Source organism: Cynocephalus volans, chromosome 9, assembly GCF_027409185.1.
Source record: "Cynocephalus volans isolate mCynVol1 chromosome 9, mCynVol1.pri, whole genome shotgun sequence".
NCBI classification, from domain to species: Eukaryota; Metazoa; Chordata; class Mammalia; order Dermoptera; family Cynocephalidae; genus Cynocephalus; species Cynocephalus volans.
Genome location: NC_084468.1, coordinates 33,990,858 through 34,014,311, shown reverse-complemented (window position 1 = coordinate 34,014,311; position 23,454 = coordinate 33,990,858). Strand labels below are relative to the sequence as shown.

Here is a 23,454-nt window from a genome sequence, read left to right as displayed (position 1 = left end):
GCTGCTGCATTCTTCTTTCCCTCTGCACACAACTGTGTGGGGAAGAGTATGACATCGCATTGTTGGTATGAACAGAATCAATGCTGCGATAGAGGAGGAGAAAAAGTAACATGCACACGCCTCCTATCTGCCTGGTATCTGGCTCTCTAAAGGACAGAACACAGGGCCCCTTTCTTGCATCTTCACAACACACTGACGTTAAGTTTCGAACTGCAATTCTCCTTTTATAGACATAACATTAAATTACATGTTAAGTGCCCTATAAGAAAGAGGAGCTCCAGGAAGAAAATGAAGATGGATCCTTATCCTCCTATTTTCTGGCTTTTTCTGTGCCACAATAGAGCATTTTGCAATTCTCTCCATCCCTCCCGAGAATCCTGAACTCCCATACCAGAAGAAAAATAAATTTAAAAAATTTCAGTTATTCTAAAACCTCTGTTTTAACAACACAAACAGATTTTGGAAATGAGAATTAAAACTGAACATTAAATCTCTGGAGAAAAGTTAACAGCAACAGGGATTAACATCTGCAGCATCTGATATTAACAACAGCTGAAGAAAATTTCTTAAAAAAACAAAGTAAAATGACCATGTAGATTTAATACTGTCAAACTGTTGACAAAGTATAAACAACTTTACCTCTACTACAATAGAAAGTAGAGGTCAGCAGGGCAGAGATTTGTGTTCCCAAGCCTGGGAAACAGCAGATGTGCAAAGAACATTCACCAAATGAACGATTCACTTACCCAAGACCACCATGACTTCTTTGGATGTTTTATGAAACTAACCCAATGCGAATCTCACTATTTTCTACAGTTGTATTATATGATGGTCTAGCTATAGGAAAATTAAAAAACAAAACAAAACAAACCCAAACACACATAAAAAACATTCATTTGGTAAAAAGAAATATTTTAAAATTTGTGCCACATGCAAAGCATGCTGCTAGAAATCCAAGTATGAATAAGACATGGTCCCTCACATTTCAATAGGGTAACTGAGAGAAGTATTCCGACTACTAGAATAAAGGAAAAACAAAGTATTCTAGAAGTTCAGCAAAGAAGGATGAATTTCTGCTATTCATCAGATCACGAGCATGGGCCCTACAACCAGATGTCTGGGATCAAACCCTAGCTCCACTGGGAATCTAGCTACTCACCCTTAAACAGGTTATCTGATCACTTTGCATCTCAGTTTCCTCATTTGCAAAATTTGTGTAACAGTCACAATCTCACTGGATGATTGTGAGCATTAACGAGGCAAATGTGTGAAAAAAAAAAAACTAAGCCTGGCACGAGTAAACATTCAATAAAATGTCAACTACCATTTTTTTTTATCATCATCAGCAACAGCTTTGTGGAAAGGGAGGGTGGTTCTTGAAAAACAGGTAAAATGCAGACAGGTAGAAATGACGGGAGTCATTCTGGGTAAATGCACCAGCACAAACAAGGTGTACAGGTAACTATCAACCCCTCCTTGATAATGACCCATTTTGGCAATGACCAGATGGTACACAAGTGAAAACAGAACTGAGCCTAGATTATAGAAGGCCTTGAATGCCTGCTCAATCTATGCATTATTTAGCAAGAAATGGAATCCCAGAAGATTAGGGGTTTTTAAAGGAAAACTGATTTCCTATATACGTTCTTTCATACTGGAAAGATATCCTGGCTATCAGGGAGTGTTCAGCCTAGTGGATCACACATTTGAAAGGCCATTATAAGACAGTGTGAACAAGTGCTGGAGAACAGTCTAGAACACAGAACAGACAGCCTCACTCTGCCTGAGATGGGGAGCAATGGCATATGAGGGGGTGGGATGGGGAGGCAGCACACAAATTTTAAAAAGAAGCCACGATATGCAGAAACTAGGAACAGAAGCAAGAGCCCTGCAGATCTTTATCCTCACTCTCTCCCAAATTAGCCATTTTGGGTGCATTTCCAAAGCTGTGTGAAGACTTCAAGATGAGGAAGCTAAAAGCCCTTAGTCTGGCTAGGTGTTATGACAATAGCTCAAAGGAGAAGCAGTAAAGATGGCCTGGCAATGGGAAGTGAGCCAGGAAGAGGCAGAGAACAGGACTGAAGGAAAAGGTTGGACAAGGCCCTGCTGGGAGCGCTGGTCGGCCAGTCAACAGCTGCGCTGGCTTCCCCCTTCCCATCTGAACTGCAGGAGTGCAGAAGCACAAAGCACCAAGAGCTTTGCTTTTCCCCAATGTGGGGAGGTAGTGGCTATAAAAGTTGATGTCCAGAGAAGCTTGAGAAGAATGAAGAAAAAGCTGCAGGCAAAATTTAATGCATGGGGTTAAAAGTATCCTTTGAAATGCATGTTTTCCCATTTGCAGGGTAATGATACTGTACTTTTTGAGGAGACTGAAAGTCACGGCTGTCATTTCTTGATTAAAGATCATAAAACCAAAGAGAAACAAATACCCAGCCTCAGTCAGAATATAAAATGCTGATCTTTGTAATTGTTTCCTCTCTCCTATTACCACTTACGTAATACTGATTTCAAATTGTGGCCCTTGCAATTTTATGAGACAGCTGGAGTGAAAAAGCCCACAAAAGGCCCCTGGTCAGCACCACCAGGACACCAGGACATGCACCTGGCGGGGGTGGGGTGCAGGAAGCTAGGTCCTGCCTGCCTGGGCACCTCCCACCAGCAGCCACTGCATGACAGTGCCTCAGCCCCCACCTCGCTCACTTTCCTTCCTTCTTCAGGACTGGGGCAGTGGTGGGGGTGAGGGGAGGGGAATGGCCAGCACTCACAGGAACACAAAAATTTAGAACTGAAAGGGACACTAGAAGATGACTTAGCACAACCCCCTCCCTCCCCAGATGTGACAACTGAGGCTCAAAGAGGTATAAAGTCACATTTTTTGACCACTTACTATGTGCTAAGCAGTGTGCCTTACAAGTACACACAGATTTCATCCTGGCAAACACCACATAAACTAGGGACTGTTTTTATCCCTTGATGGCAAGACCTGGGACACAGAGCTAACTAGTTGGTGGAGCCAGGACCAGAAATGGTTGGCTGGGACCTGGGGCTGCAGGCTGGCTCACCCCACTGCCTCAGGGCAATGGGAATGAAAGCAAAGAGGGGAAAAAAGGCACCTTATCATGCCAGTGCTGCTACTTACTATCAGGAGTAAGCAAGTTCCTTGACCCCCTCTGTGCCTCAGTTTCCTCATCCATAAATCACAGGCAATAATAACATCCACTTCCCACAGCTTTGTATAGGGAATTAAATGAAAACCCCCAGAGCACTTAAAACAGTAGTTGGCAAGGAGTAAGTGCTGAATTCCTATTAACGTCATTATCTATTTTGTTCTGAAAATAGATAATCTATTGGCAAAATCTTTCTGTTGCTTAGGCTTCTCCACAATCAGGGGTGGAGGATAAAAAAGAAAATTGGTTTACTGAAGAATGCTGGGGAGGAGAAACACTCGTTCTACAAAGAAAATAATAGTGCTGTCCAGAGGGGCTCCCTCCAACAATAGGAGGCCCCTGGTCACTGCCTTGGTGTGTCCAGGACCCATGGTAATGTAGAAGTGGTGGTAGAGAGGGACGGCCACTTCCACAATGGCTGCAATGCCCTTCCTTCTGGCCTTTGTCTGGCTAATCCCCTTCCTGCCCGTCAAAGCTCAGCTCCAACACCGCAGCCTCTGGGACAGCTTCCTCCTGCTGCTCCCTGCCCTGCTGGATCCCGAGTGCATCCTCTGTGCACCCACGACACCCAGGAAAACCTCAGCTGGGCCTCACAGCGGTCCTGAGAAGGGCACTGCTGCCCTGAGCACACATAATTAGCACGAGAAGAACTAAGAGAAGCCGGAGATCTGGGCCACCTGGGGAAGACTGAGCAGAAAGGAGGAAGTCGAAGAGGGACAGTCTCAATGGAGGAGTCCAGGAAAAACACACGCAGAAGTGGGAGAGAATGCACAAGGCTCTGTAGGGCACTCCACTCTTGGCCCGAGTGACTAGGTGCAACATATTTAAACAGTTTTATTCTTTAATAGTGCAAAACTATATAAAACTTGATATATATAAGCTTTATATCTATCTATACATAGATATCTGACACCTATATATGTGACTTTATATATAAAAAACTTTATAAGAAACATATTGCAAATAAGGTGGTAATGCCCCTGTGATTCAATTCACGCCAGAACAATAATGAAATGAAACCAAGCTCTGTCCCCAAGGAGATAGCTGAGTAGGCTGCCATTCCAGGTCCATGTGAGAAGTGGCCGGAGAACTGTCCACATGGGTGGTGGGTGCAGAGGGCCATCAGGGAAGCCCTGCCTCTGGAGGAGATGATCCTAAATGGAGCCATTTGGGGGGGGCGGGGGGGGACTATGGGGGAGGGAATGGCCAAGTGCTAAGTCCTGAAGCATGACCAGGCTGCACAACTGCCAAAGAGAGGGAAGGGCACTCATTGTGAAGTGGGGATTAAAACAGAAGCAGCATGAAGAATTCAGGATCGCAAGTAGTCAGGCACGGCCCAGGGAAGGGAAATGAGTCCGGTCAAGTGCTGAAGGAACTTCTGTGCTAAACAAGACCACCATCCCGACATAAGCTCTGGAGAAGATGGGAAAAAAAAATGACCTGTCACTAAGATCTGTGTCAGAGCCAGTGAGCCGTAACCACATGGGGATTACCCTGACTGTTAACCACACTTAGCCTCCTGATCTCATCCACATGGACCTTTTAAAAGCTATCTGTAGGGAAAATATAGGAAAACGGTCAGGGCCCCTCAGGTGTTCAGAATCTTGCAGAGCATTTGCTATAAAAACCCATGTGTGGCCAGGTGTTCCTTGGTTACTACCTAATATAACTGTGTATAGGCACCCAGGTGTCCTGGGTTATGGAACTAAGTATAAAGGACCAATGGCTCTGATACATGGTGCTTCTCAGGACACTCTGGGAGGCCACTAGGGAGGCTGTTTCTAGCTCTGAATAAAGCCTAATAATTTTTTTACCCATGGCTCCCCGGATCTTTTCCTATTACCTAGCTCATGGACCTGCGTGTGAAGGGTTTGTGATCCAGTCTGTACAACGGGCTTGAGGGGTCTGTGAGCCCTAGCCCTAGCTTGACAGTTGGCATAGTTGGCAGGATTCTGAGTAGGTACGGGAGCCAATAGCCCCTGGGGAGGAGAAGGAAATGTGGTTAATCTTGAGTATGTGGTGCCTGGTGGCCACTTTCCTGTTGACCGGAACCTGGTTGCTGCTCACTATACTGTGAGTCAGCACAGACCAGACACTCCATGAAGCAGTGTGGCTTTGAGATCTGCAGCAGAAAGCCCCTTGGGAGGGAGAGAAAATGTGGCTACCCTTGAGTATGTGGTGCCCGGTGGCCACTTTCCTCCTGACTGGAGTCTGGTTACTGCTCACTATACTGCAAGCCCATCAAGATTTGCAGCAGAAAGCAGATTGGTTGCAAATACAAATACATGCCCTGGAGGCTGAAGTGAAGCAACAGGTCATTCCTGCTCCTGACACCGGGACGATGACAAAGCTGATGGTGAGTTGGGGGAGACTGTGCATCTCCTGGAATGACCTGCTCATCAGAAAGTGAAGCACGAGCAGCCTATGGGACTGGGTGGACCAGTAGGCAACCCACAGGTGATCCAATTCACTACCTATGTCCCATATACCCAGGTCGAACTGGTTGGCTTGGGGAGAAAGTAAAGCAGCAGAAACAGGGAAAGCCCCTAGCTGCCTGGCTGCTGTAGCTATGGAACCTAGAGGTGGATAGTGTGATGTGATCTGGAGATGATGTAGTAAACACATGTCGTGTTTGTCCAAAGGCAAATGGCTTGCCAGGTGCCACTTAAACCCAAGAAGGCTTGAAAGGTGCCATATAAACCCAAGAAAAGAGTGCCACATGCAGATGGGCAGGTGACCAGGAGACGGGTGCCCCTACAGAATTTCAAGTATGTTTTCACCTGGTGAAAAGGTGGTTAGCCTCCATTACTACACGCCTGTCTCTGTGGCAGAGGTTACAGGATAGCTGCAGATATGCACAGGGGTGGGGCAGCTACTCCTTGATGGAATGGGCAAATGCAGCTGTTTGAACTGTGTGAGTGGATGCTGGAGAACTGCCCAAAACTGAGTGAATGGTGGGTGCATGCCTAGCTGATTCAAGTAATTCAGGAGCCCAGATGGGGGCAGCTAGATGCTAATAGCCAAGACAATGGGAGAAAGGCCCTGAGGGCATTTCAGAAGTATGGAAGAGCGCCCCCCCCCCCCCCCCCCATCAGAAGCCTGGAGGCCTAAGAGAACTGAGTTTCTTCAGAGGGCAGACCTGGGGCATCACTGCCTTCAGCAAACTGCTCCCTGCACTCCAGCTGCTCTGGCTGGAGCAGCCCTGCTTCAGGCGGCTCCAAGTGTGATTGTGCAGCAGCTCTGGAGAGTAGGAGCCTGAAACGGTGGTGGTCATGTTGTGTTAAATTTGCAGGCCAGCAGAACTTGAGAGCAGTGGAGACATGGCAGCCTCCACCCAGATTTCAGAAAATGTAAGAAAAAGCCAGGGGACTCAGGCAGAGACCTGCTGCAGGGGTGGAGCCACTGCAGAGGTCACCTACTGAAGCAATATGGAGCAGAAAAGTAGGGTGGGAGCCCCCACAGAGAACCCCACTGGTGAGATGTCTAGTGGAGCCAGGATTGCAGGACTGCCACCAGGAGCACAGAACTGTAGGGCTGCTGGCAACATGCAGCACCAGCCTGGAAAAGCTGCAGGCACCAGGGCAGCTCAATGGGCTGCACCTGGCAGAGCTGTAGGAGCGAGGCTGCCCAATGCTTGGGGAACCTAGATGCCCAAGTGTGCTTAATGTCTGCCCTGTTGGGTTTCGGATTTGTTTGGGGCCTGTTTCTCCTCTCTCCTGGTCTATTCCTCCCTTCTGGATTGGGAATGTATACCCAATGGCTGTCCTACTGTATCTTGGAAATAGATAAATGTTTGTTTTTTTACAAGTACACAGCTGAAAAGAGTTTTGTCTTCAGTCTCAGATGAGACTTTGGACTTTTGAGTCAGTGCTAGAACAAGCTAAAGACTTTCGGGACGGGAATGGAATGTGTTATATGTGAATGCAAGGGTCATTTATCCTCACTAAGGGAACATCACGAAAGATTCTGAATGACTAGATTGTACAGAGAGGGACCCTGAAGGGGTGGATTGTAGGGAAAGTGAAGGAAAATGGTCAGGGCCCCTCAGATGTTCAGAATCTTGCCAAGCATTTGACAAATATGCACATACGCTCAGGTATTCCTTGTCTATTGTCTGATGTAGATGTATGTGGGCACCCAGGTGTACTAGGTTATGGACTTAAATATAAAGGATGAGTGGCTCTGATCCATGCCCCCTGCCCCCGGGGGGTCTACAGGGAGGCCACTACTGCTGCTGGAGGCTGTTGCTGCAAGCCGTTGCTGCCAGTGCCCCCAGGATGCCCTGAGAGGCTGCAGCCACTGCTGCTTCTGCTGAAGAAGCTGAGGACTGAGCTCATGTCATCTGCCAACAGCTCCCGGGATCTTTCCCAATTACCTGGTGGGGACCTGCATGTGAGGGGTCTGGTGACCCAGTCTGTACAACAGGCCTAAGGCGTCTGTGAGCCCCAGCCCTAGCTTGACAGTATCAGACCATCCAACGTTCATATTTATATTGTTGCCTCTCTGGGACTACAGCTGTTGGTCAAACCTACTCTGCTTAGACCTCACTGGGGGTGTAGAGGACAACAGGACATCTTCCTGAGAGCTCCCTCCAACAGCACACAGGCCACAGTCAACAGAACCTAGACCATGAACTCAGTTTATGGGAGTGATTCTCAAAATGTGGTCCCCAAACCAGCAATATCAGCATCACCTGGGAGCCTGTCAGAAATGCAAATTCTTGGCCCCACCCTAGACCTACTGGATCACAAACTCTGGGGGTGGACCCAACAACCTGGGTTTGAACAATTGGGAATTCTAATGCACACTAAAGTTTGAGAATTCCTGGCCTTGACATTTAGCACTTTTTTAGCCATTTATGTTAGGTTATAGATTTACCTTAATTGGTGGTTTCACATTAAGTGATGCTAGGGAACAGGTGTACCTTTTAAATAGATTATTTCAAGTTAATTAAGCAATGACTATCCATTATAGATGACCTGACCATTAAACAAAGTTTAAAAATGTAATCTTGCTTTCTGAACACCAGCCAAATTGTGCTTTATCTTTGTCAAAGACAATTGTTTGAACTAAAATTAATACCATTTTCTTAAGAAACACACTCGGAAAGTGACTCCTCCCTGCTGACCCAGATAAACTACCCACACTATGATAGCAATAATAAATTTCCTTCCAGAAAACTTCCAGATCTGAACACAAATAGTCAGAGACACAGACTGATGAGTCACCCAACACAAACAGAAAAATACACTACTGAAAGCTAAGATCACAATTTCTCAGCCCGTGTTATTTAACCATCTGCAGGAAAGCAGCTGGTTTACAGCACGGCTTCCAGCACCTCCACCGTATGAGATTTCTCTGCAGCCCTGGCTTCACCAAACCACGATACCCCTGCCACCCTATACCCCGCCAGGAAAGGGCCTTTCTGCTTCTCAGTTTCTACTAAGCCATGGTGGGAAAAAAGTCACAGAGAGGAAGCCAACCTCCTCACCCTCAAATCTCCCCTGGCTATAGCACATGGTGTTATGGGGGTCAAAATTAGACATCGAGAGAGTGAAGTGGTTGCATTATGGAGAAACAGCTTTCAAACTATACCACGTGAAACTCTGTTTGCAAAGTCCACACTGGAAGCCAGGGAAGTGGTAGAGAATGGAGCTCAGGCTGCTGTAAGAAAATACTATGGACTTGGCGGCTTAAACAAGACATTTACTACTCACAGGGGTGGAGAGGAAGTCTGAGATCAGGGTGCCAGTTCTGGTGGGGGCCCTCTTTCTGACTTGCAGATGGCTTCCCTCTTGCTGTGTCCTCACATGGCAGAGAGAGAGGAAGATCTGGGGTTTCTTCCTCTTCTTATAGCAGTACTAATCCCATTTTTGACAGCCCCACTCACCTGACCTCATCTAATCACCTCCTAGTCTCCATCACATTGGGAATTAGGGCATCAACATATAAATTTGTGGAAGACACAAACATTCAATCTACAGCAGGAACAAATCTGGTTCTAAACTCCCCCTCCATTCCATTTCAGCATAGCAGGCTTGATTTAATGTTTTATGGGGCCTCTGTAAACTTTCCTTTAAAAAGAGCCAGCGAAGAAAAAAAAGTTTTAAAAGTGCAGGTAACAAGGCTCTGTTATGACAAAACAAATAGGATGACCTTGAATTGAGTCTTGATGTACTTCCAAAACTCAGAATTCTTTTTTGCAGGGAAAGGGTAGACCTGTGGGCGAGAAAGAGGGATCTGCTACAGCAAAAGCACCAAGTACTGCAGCTCAGTGCTAACCTACCTGCTGAATTTGTCATTAACATGGCAACTGCCTTGTGCTGCTGTGCAGCAGTTTTATATTTGTTATTCTTTAACTTGAAGCCAGGTCCTAGACAGGACTTAAAAGTGGTCTCTGCCATATTGTCCACCTTTAATCCCACTTCCTCGCCCAGCCTGCTTTCTTGTCAACACAGGTCAACCTGACTTACCCCTCTGCAGGAAGCAGATTCAGCATGTACTTCCAATCCAACCTGTTCCAGCGCATCAACCGAGGCAGCCACTTCTAAGTTCCCAGGTCATCACGGAGTGCAATGCCAGTGTCTGGTTTACCCCAATTAAAATCACTTGAACGTCCGTAAGACAGAGGAAAAAATGGATAATGACTCCAGAGACTTAGACACGAGACAATCACTGGCTTTTGATATAAAATCAGACAATACATTCAAGGCAGAAAGCATTAAGGTTTTGTGAAAGAAGAGTCAAGATATAGTTTCTGCCACACAATATTTATAGTTTAGATGAGTAAATTTAGTGTATTGGATTTGTACTTAATATTTGTCAAGCTTGGGGTAAAAAAAAAAAAAGATCATTTTATCCTAATAAAGTTGCAATCCCCAAATTATTGAGGTTCATGCCACAGAATAGCATTGCATCAATAAAAGACAACAAAAACCCTCCAGGGATTTCAAAACTCTTCTCCTCTGTAGCTGCAGCTTTCCAATTCAGAACCTTGAACTTAACTGTACCTGTATCTAGCATCTCCCCATCCTTCTCCTTTGGTATTTGTTATTTGTCTCCCTCACTACACTTGCGTTGCTCCTTTATCTAGTATTAAAACCACTTCAACCCAACCAATGCCTAATCCAATGCTTTTATGAACAACTGTGCACTCAGTATATTTGCATGTTATACAACACACAATAAATCTCTTTCATCATGTCAGGCACAGGGATTGTTTCTTATATGCAAATTCTGGACTTTCATTAAAACCTACATTAGTAAACCTTGATGTGGTAATAAAGACTGTGTTACAGAAGGAATCATCATGAGAGGTAGCAGGAACAGCTATTGCAGCCATCGAGGTCTGAAGGATGGAGCCTGAATCTGAGTGGCAGTCATGGAATAAGAAGGAAGGGGTCGGTATGAGGCGTACCATGGAAGGAGCAAGAACTCAAGAAGAGTCAAAGAGCCACCAATCTTAAATAAATGGTAAAAAGTACAATGGCACAAAAAGCAACTTTCAATAAAAGGAGCCCAATTTTTCCCTCTCTGGCACAGAAGAGGGTTTCTAGGTATGGTGACTGGTTTGTTTTTTTCTCTGAAAAAGAATATTTTTATTGATGGCAGAAAAACTAAATATTAAAAGTTTTTTTAAAAAGAAAAGTTACCTATAATTCTACTTCCCACTCTTAATATTTTCATATATTTTCCCTCTAGTCTTTTCTTTAGATTTTCACTCTACATATAAAATGTAACTTCCATTCTATATTCTGGGTTTTCATTAGCATTGCATTGTGAAAACCACACTTCAAACATCATAATGGGGGGGAGGGGGCCAGAGTCTGGAGCCTAAGCAATCATGACCCCAGTCTCACATAATGGGGTCAGAGCAAGACATGGACACTTAGGACTCATCTCCTGGGAGATGGCACTGGAAGCTACTAGAAACAATCAAAAATGAGCAGGGTGTCATCACAGCCCTGTAATTTGGCAGAAACTGCTGGGAAAAGGGAAGAAAGTAGGAATGGGAAGCAGATGTTTTTAAAGGGGCTCGGGGATAAGGTAATTGTGGGAAATGTAAGAAAGAAACATGTGACCAAGGGGAAAAAATCTGGGAGAAAGAGGGAGGAAACGTCTCAGAGGCATGGACAGGTGATCGCCAAACGTAGCAAGAAAACCTCGAAGGGGGTTTTTGCTTGCACAATGGCCCTGAAATGAGAGCCCCATGACTTAGTCACTGACAAGGGATTAATTGCTAAAAGCTCTAGTTATAAACTCTGCTGCCCTTCACCCTCCCTCTCATGCATCTGTGACTAAAAATCTAACCCCACCCATCCCATTACACAATGCTTATCTGGATGTGATCTAAGGTCAGAATCCATGAAAGGAAGCCCATGACTTAAAAATTAGGAAATACTTTTGTGCTTTGCTGGGGACAGGGGATGGGGAAGTCCACACGATAAAACAAGCGACTTAAAATAGTGAACCCAATTCTTCCCCCAACTCAATACGATGTTCACTGAGTTATATGCAGAAATGTGGCCTTTCCACCTGGAAAACCCCTGCCTCATTTCTTTTACTATAAGGGCTCATATCCTGAAAGAAATCAACATGGGAAGCAGAGCTCTTTTTGGTACATGACTGTTGGGTGGTTGGGAAACTTGGGTTTTAGCTGTGATAAGTTAGGGGCTTCAATATTCTCATTTAGAAAATGGAAACAGACTACATGATCATTGAGATGGATTCTGTCCTTAAAAGTCAGTATACTGTTATTCATTTAAAATCCCAATAGATTTCAAACACTTTAATCTGTTTTATGAGTTAAAGTGGACAAGTTCAAATGTTCTTTGCAAACTGTTTTTGTAGTAAGCAAATTTCTTAAACATTACCACAGTTTACTTGCCCCAAAAAACTCATTAAAGAGGTAATATTGCCTTTTGAAAGTCTCTACTGAGAATAAATGAAAATGCAAATCCCAGCACACTTAGCTTCCATTTGGAAGCTTATTAAGAACTGAAAGTTGTTACATGTGACCAGACAGATACCCATGCACAGGACAAAACAAAGAGGGAAGTAGGAGAAACTGGCTGTTTTGATTAAATAAATTCGATAAAGACTTACATATCTGTCACTCCAAAGGAGGGATACTTTTCTAAACATCCAGGCCCAACACAAAAAATCGAATGCTGCACACAGCTTAAAAGCTGTACCTTACATTCCGATGAGGGTTAGCACAGGAGGAAATCAATCCTTCCAGGCCCCGTCATTGTGTGCTTAGATGGCAAGGTTTCACCTCACTGCACCCATCAGCCTCTGGGACACCCTGAAAGCTGCACATTGTTTAACCTTTTGCTGTGACGGTTTTAAAGAGTGAAACATCTATGACTAATTTATTCACAGTGATTCCCAGTCTTTTGTCTCTCCACATCAAGAGAGTTTGAAAAGAAGCCCCATGTTGTCTGTCTTCAGCACAGTTGGCTGGAGGTGGTTCTCCCACCCCCCGCCCCCTGCGTTCTGTAGTTCAGAGCACAAGGCTACTCAACAAGGTGTGCATCTGGGGTAGGGTAGGGACATCACACTGCCCCACAAGGAACTGGGCTTCCTTTGGCTGTGACTTCAGGCCATCACATGCACCTTGCCAAAAAGCTGAAGCAATTGTGCAAACTACCAGAACACTGCCCAGGAGGCCCAGAGTTCTTTTCAGCAATGTGACTGTCCTCTATATGCCACAGTCTCTGGTTGTCCAAGAATATTCTCTTGGTTGTCCTAAAAGTCCAGCGATATTAAAAGTGAAGGTGGTGAGGATGGAATTAAAGAGTAGCCACCACTTGTGGAGGACACTAAGAAGGTGAAGGCAGCTATTTTTACCTCCTTCAACTCTATTAGGAAGAATACCTGCATTCTTTTCATGTAACAATAGCTCCCATTTATCGAGTGCTTGCTCATCAACTTCCCCAACATCCCTAACTCTATGAGGTAGGTGCTATCACCATGTCAGGTTACAGCTGAAGATACGTGGCAGAGATAGGTCAAGCAACTGCTCTTGGTCAAACAGCTCATAAATGGACGAGCCAGGATTTAAGTTCAGGCCAGTCTGATTTAAAAATTCATAACAACAGAAACCTGATTAAAAAATGGGAAAGGACTTGAGTAGACATTTCTCCAAAGATGATATACAAATGGCCAACAAGGATATGAAAAGATGCATGGCATCACTAATCATCAGGGAACACAAAACCACAATGAGATATCACCTCACACTTATCAGGATGGCCATTATCAAAAAAACCCAGAAAACAGCAAGTACTGGTGGGCATGTGGAGAAATTGGAACCCTTGGGCAATGCTGGTGGGAATGTAAAATGGTATAGCAGCTGTGGAAAACACTCTGGAGGTTCCTTAAAAAACTGAAAATAGAGTTACCATATGATCCAGCAATCCTGCTTCTGGTACATATCCAAAGGAAGAAAGCAGGATCTCGAAGAGATATTTGCACCCTTGTTCACAACAGCACTATTCACAACAGCCAAGAGGTGGAAGCAACACAAATGCCCACCGAGGGTTAGGTGGATAAACAAACTGTGACATATACGACGGTGCTTCAGAAACTTCATGGAAAAGTAGAATTAAAAAATAATACAAATCTTTCCATGAATTTTTCATAGTACTGTCATACAAGCAATAGAGTATAATTTAGCCTTAAAAAAAGAAAAATCCTGTCATATGCTACAATGTGGATGAATCTTGAGGACATTAAGCTAAGTGAAATAAACCAGAAACAAGACAAGTGCCATGTAAGTCCACTTACATGAGAAACCTAAAGTAGTCGAACTCATAGAAACAGAAAGTAGAATGGTGGTGGGGAAATGTGGAGTTATTTTATGAGTATAGAGTTTCAGTTTTACAAGATAAAAAAGTTCTGCAGATCCACTGTACGACAATGTGAATATGCTTAACATTACGGAACTGTACACTTAAAAATAGTTAAGATGGTAACTTTATGTTGTACGTTTTTACCACAATGAAAAATAATGAAAAAAAAATTTAAATCTATACTCTTAAGAAGGCAGGACACTACACTCCCCAGCCGATCAGGCCTTTCAGAAATTATACATGACCCTTTTTCCCTTAAGTAGCCAGAAGCCATTTGCATAAATATTCGTTACAAAGGGAGGTATGAACCAGCACTGAGTTCCACTTTATTTTGCCTCATGACATACCAAGAAAACAAAGGACCACAGGCTAAGATGAGACAATGGAAAAAAGTTCACAGGACCCACGCTTAAAACTCTGGCAGCTTGGAAAAGGTGGGAGCACAAGGAAAGAGTCCTGATGTAAATGAAGATCTGAGATTCCAGGATATCCTCCCAAAGGTCACACCAATTCAAAACATGAAATCAGAACATTCCCAAGCCCTGTCTCTTCCTTACCAATGTGTGTCTCTGTCTAGGTCTGTGCGGTTTTCTCAGGGCTTATACTTTTGCCTTATTTAGGCCCAAGCTCTCATTTATTATGCAATACTGCCTCTCTCAGAACGAGACAGTTACTGCCAGGCCCATTTTACAAAGGTAGGAGGACCAAAGACCCAGAGGTGGGAAGCAGCAGTGGCTCTCAGCAGCCCTGACACACCCAGGGCTCCTAACCAGGCTGCTCTACAATGAGCCAACATTGGGTGCTGATTCCTCAGTACAATGCAATGCAAATGAAGACTCTTAGGGGTATGGTCTTTCAGCCTCGGTCTTCTCATCTGTAAAATGAGGCATTGCTTTAAGAATTACTTTTCTTTCTAACATAAAAAAAGCTCCAAATAATGTAAGCTATCAACAATATCAAGTAGTATTTATTATGCTCCACAGACCCAGGGTGTTATGACAGAAGTATTTAAGCAAACAAAAGAAACTTTTCGCCCTGCCATCAAAGAATCTATATAGTCTCAGACAAAAACCAATACAGACCTGCATGCCAAAGATGACAGAGACAGAACTACACCATTTCCAAAAGGATAAAGTAGCAAAAGAATGAAAATAAAACCATTTCTGACCCACAGCAGGTAAGACAATTGTAGATCACAACCAAAGGAGCTGTGAGAGGTTAAGGGAGGCACAACTGGGAGTCTGTGAGAGCAGACTGTGGAGTTTATATCAAAATGGGGAGAACAGAGAAGAAAAGCCAAAAGCCTTCCACAGGGAGGCATCCAGGGAGCAGTGACCAAGAGCACGATACCACTGAAAACAAACACCATAACATGTTTGCTTTTTTCATATCACTGACATGATATTGTTCTTCAGAAACTATAAAAGGAACCTTAAAAATACCAAGAACCTTAAAATGACTTCAACCACAGACTTTAAACTTTAACAAATTACGTTAATTCAGAAATAGAACATACAGTAATGCCCCCTTATCCAGCTGTGTTTTCCACAGTTTCAGTTACTGAGGTCAACCACGGTCCAAAAATATTAAATGAAAAGTAAATAATTCATAAGTTTTAAATTGCATGCTGTTCTGAGTAACGTGATGAAATCTCCCTCTGTCCCGCTCCATCCTGCTGGGACACGAATCCTCCGTTTGTCCAGCACATCCACGCTGCACGCGCTCCCTGCCTGTCGGCCACTTAGTAGCCATCTTGGTTATCAGATGGACTGTCGCGTAGTCAAGCACTTATGTTCAAGTCACCTTATTCTACTCAATAATGGCCCTAAAGTGCAAGAGGAATGATGCTGGCATATTGTCATAACTGTTCTATTTCATTATTAGTTAATGCTGTTAATCTCTTACTATGCCTAATTTAAATTAAGCTTTATCTCGGTATGTATGTATAGGAAAAAACATAGTATGCGTTTGTACAAGGTTTGGTACTATCTGTGGGTTGAGGCATCTACGGGGGGTCTTGGAACACACTGGGGGCAGCTACTGTACTGTTCTGAACTAACCTATTTGTTACAATTTCAAAAAAAAAAGGTTTTAGGTGTATAGGAAGAGTAATCAGAGAAGATGGAATGTGGTGTCTTTTAAGCTATTGGATATAGAGAAAAGAATATGGAAACCATGGGCTCTCACACTGATTAAAAAAAAACCCAATTCCTAAACTATTCTCTGCAACTATAAATATAATATAGTGAAATTTTAATTCAGCTGGAACTAGAAAACTTTGGGGCACTTGAGGACTCTTTTCCCAGGGGCATTGGGGAGTGGGCAGGAAGAGGCCCATGAAAATCCAAGCATCTGAGACACCCGCAGCTTCAGCTGCCCCCCCAGATAACAGCAGTGGTGGGAGGGCCAAGAACAAGAAACAGCCTTTGAATGGAGACTGTGTATTTCTAACTTTTGGGCTTGATTTCTGCAAACTTAAGGCTGCCACATTCTCAAATTATTAGTCATACAGTTTAACAACTGCTTAAAAGAAAGGGGGAAAAAATTCCCAAATGACCATCTGCAGTTCCAGCCCACAAAAGAGAAGTGATTTTATAATTGAGATCACTTCCAATAAATCTGAATACTTGCTAGCATCATGATTTGTGACAGAAATATGTTTCTATCTTAACCTTCTATAGGAAGGTTAAGTTTTCTATAGGAAGACAAAATATATTTCAAATGCTTCTTTATTAAGCATTTTTCCTACTATCAAAATGTCACTAATTATAAAATTGAAAAAAAGAGAAAAACATCACCTATAATCATGCCTTCTTGTAACTTCTACAGATATCAGTATGTTTCCTTTATATTTTTCTTCATGTATATGTTATTTTTTATATAGTATAACCTGAATAGTTACAATATTTTTAAAATAAAAATACCCATATTTGCTAAGTATTCCAAAACCACTCACCCCTTTATCAAACAGAAATCAAGTGCCATCTATGAACCAAACTCTGTGGCAGGTCCGACAGTGCCGCTATCCTCACCAAGCTTAAGCTGGGTTTTAGAAATGCACCCTAAGTGCTTTCAATGGGTTGGCATACTTGGGGGGACACAGGAGTGTGTGAGGGCTCCCCAAGGCCAGCGTGTGTCCTAGGCCAATGGTGTGAGCCCAGCAGTGGCTCCTCTGCCTCTCCTCCTTCAGGGGCACCTGGACCACCTTTTGCTGAGAGCCACATGACAACTATTTTGCTCTAAGAATCCCAAATTCTTATTACTGGGTATTAAACAAACTTTGTTCCTAGCAGAGGGATGTTTGACAGAAGGTCAGCCAGCTTTTATCCAAATACTTCCAGTTATAAGAAATTTACACCACACACCCACACACAATTTCACCTGCTGTTGAATAACCATTAATTGTACAAAGCTAGTGACTCCCAGTTACTTTCATTCTTCTGACTCTGCTTTTGGGTGGTGGGCAATTTAATTACCAAGAACATGCCAATTTATGGTGGTTGGAGGCTGTGCCCTCCCCTCCCAGCTCTGGCCCTGCCCCGCACCTCCCACAGCCCAAATAACAGCCTGGGTGGGTTCGCCGGCATTGGTGGTAACACACTTCTCCCACCCTTCCCTGGGTGAGCAACCATGAGCTGGGCCATTTAGCTCTCCTTCTCAAAACTCTGGAATAAAACAGATAGGTAGTCAGGTAGCTAATTTTTAACAGCAATCTTACAGCTTCTGTGCTGAACATTTTTTTTGCTGCTTATTCTCAGTGGTCTGAGAAATTCATTCCATGGCCCTGCCAAAGCTGCAAACACCTCTTTGCCCCAGCATCACTGCCTGCCTCTGGAGCTAAGGGGTCATCTAGATTTGGGGACTGCCGTGACTATATACAAAGATAAGCAATCTGGGAAGGCTGGTGTGGAGAATAAAGAGGGGACCAGAAGAAAAAAAATGACATGGCCCCAAAAGAGAGAGCCAGAGAGAAGTCCTTGGTTCCTGACAAATTCCTAGGTCCCAGCTCTCATCTTTATTTTGATTTTCAAAAAATCTCCCCCGATTAAGCGAGCTTGAGTCATTTTCTGTTTCTTGCAACTAAATAATCATTGGCTAAGATAGGCTTAAACTCACCTGTTTCCCAAGCATTCCCTGAGCACCAACTCTATGCAGTGGGCATTTGGGGATAGCTAAGAAACTGAAAACAACTTCCTCTCTCAAGGAACTGGAAACTGGCTAAATAGGCAAGAACAGGACATAATCGGGAAAACAAACAGGTTAGTGATATTCAATCAGGTATGGTTTAGAAATGAAGTAAATGCAGATATGACAACCAAGATTCTAGTCCATTCTACCACTGACTTGACCCTGAGTGGGCTCCTTTCCCTCCAGAGCCTCAGTTTCTTCATCTATAAAATAAGAAATTTGGACTAGATGACTTTCAAGGTGCTCACTTACTTTTAAGGATTCCTTGAAACGAGTGCAATTAATACTTTCTACTTATCCAGTACCACTAAGAGCTCTGTGGGTTGTAGAAATCTCGACTCTGTCCAAAGTTTCCTGCTTCGGTTAGGAGACAGCTCAACACAGGCACCACCCTGCAGGGGCTACACTTGCGGTTCTGAGTGATGGAGTCAGAGGGAAGGGCAATCTCAGAGTTCATCATCTCCAGCAGTGTGTCCAAGAGAACATTTTGGGATGAGGCAATGTTCTAGAACTCTGCTCTAGATATGGTAGCCACTAGCCACATGTGGCTCTTGAGTACTTGAAATGAGGCTAGTGTGAGGAACTAAATTTTTATCACATTTAAGTGTAATTAGTTTACATTTAAGTTTAAATAGTTACATATGGCTGATGGCTACTGTGTTGGATGGCACAGATGTGAAGTTTGGGACAAATAACCTATAAGTAGACAAAGTAAGCAGCTCTCCAACAGGGACGGACACAAACACTTACAGAAGGTCAGGAATGGAGAGGCTGACTAGGCCCAAGAGAAAAGGTGAAGAAATGGTGAGGCTGAAGTGTTGGAAGGATAAGGAAAGTCTGTCAGTGTTAAAGCATTGTGGGTTGGGCATAGAGGGAAGAAAATGAGCAGGAGGAACTTTCTGGGCAAGGGAAATAATCCATGCAAAACCATGGCTGCCTGAAGAACCTGGCACAGCAGGGAACAGCGAAGCATTCTGCACGAGCCATGCTGCCGTCCCTCTGGCCGCCTCCCCCCAGCTCTCCTCCCCAAGCACTGCACAAGGTGGCAATGTGCTCAGCCAAAAATCAATGTCTCCCAGCCTCCCTTGTGGCTCCAAGTGGCCAGGTGACATGGTTTCAGATAACAAGATACAAACAGAAGTCCACTAAAAATTTCTGAAACAGTTTTGCTCGCTGGATATGGAGGAGTCATACTTTCCTCCTTGGTGCTTCCTTCATGTTCTGCTTGGAAGTGGAGGGGAGGTGAAAGGATGAAAGAGAAAAAGAGAGGGGCCTAGCTCACGGGATCACCATGGAGCCCCTGAACCAGCTGTGTTCAGACTCGTTAGGTGAGAAAAATTAATCCTTCTTTTGTTACGTCAGTGTACAGACAATCTCTAAATGACTAATTCTGGTACATGGAAGTGAGGTGCTGAAAACGTGGAAAAGACAGGACAGAGAAAAATCGGGCAATGGGATGTGAGGAGTAAACCGCTGTGCCTCCTGCAGTGAATGGAAATCAGTGACTTTGTTATGTGTTGGTAAACACCTAGTCTAACTGTACACAGCCTACTGGACACTGGCATGACCAAGACTGTAGCATGGTACATATTGGTTTCTGCAAGTGAGGATTATGAACTCAAACGGTTTTTTGTAAGCAGTGATAGGAAGAAATACCACTTTGCCAAGCGAGGTATCCCCGTCTATGACCTCCAGTCTAAGTCCCAGAATTTGAAGCCTTGCAGGGCTAAAGAAACCAACTGCTTCTACTACGCCCCCAACTCATCTAACACAAGCCCTGACAAGAGAAGAAGCTGGTACCAGTAGGAAAAAGAAATACCTTCCCTCAATAACAGGGGAAGATGCTAATGCAAAGTACAATCCCCAAAACCAGATTAGTTGAGATAAGACTATAACTTCTTATCACCAGAACTGTCCTTAATCAAAAGTTCTCAAGCTAAAGAGCCTGAACAGATGAACCACAGTACATCAACTTCCTGTGGAAAACTTACTATTCTCTCAAGTATAAAATTCATACTTTGGTACTACAAGTCATTTTCAGAGTTATGTAAGACCATAATTACAGTATCCCTACTTTGGTAAATGATGTTTAAAATCTTGTTAGTACTCATACTGTAAATATTTTCATTTATATGAAAGTGATAAAACAAATTTACTTGGAAAAAATCCATCTACAAAGCAGTTTAATGCATCCCTTGGCTTTATTTCAGGATTTTACAAAGTCAAGAGCTCCCTAAATGTGCTGCCAGATGTAACCCTGTAGCTGCCTGCTCAAGTACAGTGGGCAGGCATGGCTTTGCCGCCTGTAGGAGACACACGTTCTTTCATTTAAGTAAATGTAAACAACAAACCAGGATGGGAAGAATGGGAAGTTTCTAACTCTAATAAAAAAAAAAAATTAGGATTACCAATAATGCCCAAAATGTGTGCTTTATTAGCAAGAGGTTAACATATAATCCTAGAATACTTCCAACATTAGACATGTTCTTTCATTCCAACACAGCCCACCACTGCACAAGTACTAATTTAAGTGAGCAAACCTGCCAAAACTGATCATTTATTCCTAAACTATCAATGGCTCATTACTGTCATTAAGAGACTGAATTCTGAGTTAAACAGACTTGGTTTCAATGCTAGCTTCGTGAACCGAGAGCTGCAGGAGCCATGGGCGCTTTATTCTTTCTTTCTCGCCTCATCTCTTAAAAATGGGCAGTAATACCTACAATGCAAGAATCATCTTTTAACTATGTAAAAGTGCAAACAGTAAATGGTTAATACAGCATAAGTATGGTGGCTCTTACTAATATTCAATTGGTTTCATTGCAAAGAAAACAGAATTTGTTGGCTGTTTCATAATCTGCCATAGGACACATTTCTAGTTTTCAATCTGTTGTTTATTTTACTAATAACCATCCAGGACTTTTTTGACCAGAATTTACATCAGGATAGGATGTACCCTTGCCTATCAGCCACTGCAGCCTGAGGGCTCCACCCAAGAGAATTCCATCTCCAGAATCAGAAACTTTGGAGGCGAGGCCCACAGCAATCTGTTTTTCCACAAGTCCTCCAGGGGATTCCGGGGCACACTCAGTTTGAGAACAGCTGAAAAAAAATGTAGCTCTGTGCAAATGCCACTAACCCTGAGGCCCTTTGGCTGCCTCCCAGGGACTAGGGAGAGCTGTGGAAGCCCCAATGGAGGCTTCCTGGAGATAAGGCTCCCCCCAGCCTTTGCACACGCTGGTGAGGGCAGTACCAGGATCTGGAGCACCCTCCCTTCAGCCTGGCGCAGAAGTGAGGCAAACAAGGCCACGAGCAGGAAGCTGGCAGGACCAGACCTCTCCTACTCCCACTGGTCAAACCATCTCAGAGGGTCAGAATTGCAAATAAGGCCTCCCAGAGAAGGAGGTTCCAGGCCAACTCACGTGTAAAACCCTTTCATAATATTTAGCCACACAAAAACATGTACATCGATGTTCACAGCAGCATTATTCATAACAGCCTAAAGGTGGAAACCAAAATGTCCATCAACTGGTAAACGGATAAATACAATGTTATATATCCATATAACAGAATATTAATTGGTCATCAAAAAAGTAAGAATGAAGTACTGAAACACACTGCAACATAATGAATCTTGAAAACATTACGCTAAGTGAAAGAAGCCAGACACAAAAACCACATGTTATGGGACTGCATTTACATGAAATGTCCAGAATAGGCAAATCTGTGAGAGACAAAAAGTATATTAGTGGTTGTCTAGGGTTGGGGCATGCAGTGGTTTGGGAAGTGACAGCTACAAGTTTCTTTCTAGGGGGACAAAAATGTTTTAAAATTAGATTATGGTGATGATTGCTCAATTCTGTGAATACACTTAAAAAAAAAACAAAACTGTATACTGTAAGTGGGTGAACTGCATAGTATGTAAATTATATCTCAATAAAGCTGCTTTTTAAACAAAACAAAACAAGCCCTTCCTGCCAAGGAATCCCTCTTCAGAGCAAATCAAGTCCTCCCCTGTAGGCTGTCCGGCTTGCTTACGTAGCCTGCAGGGGATACAGTGCAATGGTGAGGACCAGGATGAGGCAACGGGCACCCAGGGCATAATTCTTAAGGAGACACTCACTCTCGGGGTCCAGTAAGCACAGGGTCAGCACTTGCAGGGCCCTGAAAGAGAGTGCCTCCTTAAATGTGCACCCAGGACACCTGCTGGTCTCGCCCTAGTTCCAGCCCTGATTTTGAGGCTACTTTATGTTCAGATAGATATGCCTACAAATTTTACCTCCTTGAAAATATTTTCTAATTACTTGCCATTTCTTTGCTTTAAAAACTTCAATGGCTCCCTGGTGCCTACAGATTAAAGTTCAAGGGTAACAAATCAAGATCTTCTACTTTGGACTTTATCCTGAGGGCACACAGGCACACGCTCTAGAGTTCCCACCACAGAGGTGCTGTTAACATTGTAATGAGTCACCTGATCTCACAGCAGGAGGGCACGGATTCAAACCCAGATCTTGGGACTCCAGTGCCCCCAGTGGTTGAGAGGATGTCTTTGTCTCACCAACAACCCCTAGCTCCAGCCCTTGAACAAAGTTTAAGGAATGGCTGTTTAAATGACAGCGATTCACTAGGAAAAGCTCAGTCAATGCTATTTTACAATTGTTAACAGGCATAAAAATAACAAAACAAGGTAAAATCTTGCCATTCACTGTGGCTTCCCTGACTTCTGAAAATTACATGCCAAGAAGCACAAAAAGAGAAAAAAATCCCTTGAACTACAGAAATCCATGAACAATCAGATTATTGGCTTGCAATACAAGTATTTTATCTTGATCCTGGTCTTCATTTACCACAGAAAAGTGAAGTTATACAGAAAGTAAATTAAAAACAATCTTAAAAAGCCACGTGTCTCTGTCAGTTGGAGACAATTTTTTTCTTCCTTGTTGTACCCACACCCTAAAACCCTGTAGAAAAAGAAACATCTCGATTTCAGAAATTAGCTCTCCATTAAAACAAGTTGCGAATGAGTAAGGAATATAAATATCATAACAAGATCAAAATCAAAAACATGAAAAAACAAAGAGCAAGCACTATTTTCTGGGACTGGAAGGAAACCAGGGCCATCAGGACGAAGGGAGCAACACTGCCACCAAGTGGTGACACTTTCTCAAGCCACCCTCTGAGGTCTACTGAATTAAGTCCCATTAATAATCTCAATGTGGCAGCAATTGGAATCCTAAAGGGGA

General features: G+C 43.5%; 1 protein-coding gene across 4 annotated transcripts in view; it reads right to left on the bottom strand.

The window, feature by feature from the left end:
- The window catches only part of TBC1D1 (TBC1 domain family member 1), a 218,348-nt gene that overhangs the window by 54,722 nt on the left and 140,172 nt on the right, over positions 1-23,454 (bottom strand). The window lies entirely within an intron of this gene.